We start from the raw sequence: 212 nt of genomic DNA, 5'->3' as shown, positions 1-212 counted from the left end.
TGATTTATGATAAACGTAACGTGGACAGAGGAAAACAACAGCACAAAACCATCACTTACATGAGATAAGAAAATAAAGTAAGTAGGTTTGGGAAATCACAGAGAATCACAATGTGTTCCCATCTGCCACCCAGGTTAACAATTTCCACCACCTTCATCGTACTGTGATAGGTCAATAGTTGCTCTAACATAAAAATCCGTAAATATGGTTTT

The 212-nt window shown here is 36.8% G+C and overlaps 1 long non-coding RNA gene across 1 annotated transcript in view; it reads right to left on the bottom strand.

Moving 5' to 3' along the window:
- LOC111722531 overlaps window positions 1-212 on the bottom strand; it is a 17,055-nt gene that overhangs the window by 15,438 nt on the left and 1,405 nt on the right. The gene's annotated exons all lie outside the window — the stretch shown is intronic.

The sequence above is a fragment of the Otolemur garnettii genome, unplaced genomic scaffold, assembly GCF_000181295.1.
Source record: "Otolemur garnettii isolate 467f Iridium unplaced genomic scaffold, OtoGar3 scaffold00274, whole genome shotgun sequence".
Taxonomy (NCBI): Eukaryota; Metazoa; Chordata; class Mammalia; order Primates; family Galagidae; genus Otolemur; species Otolemur garnettii.
The sequence above is the reverse complement of the archived record's forward strand: the minus strand, read 5'-3'. Positions and strand labels throughout refer to the sequence as shown.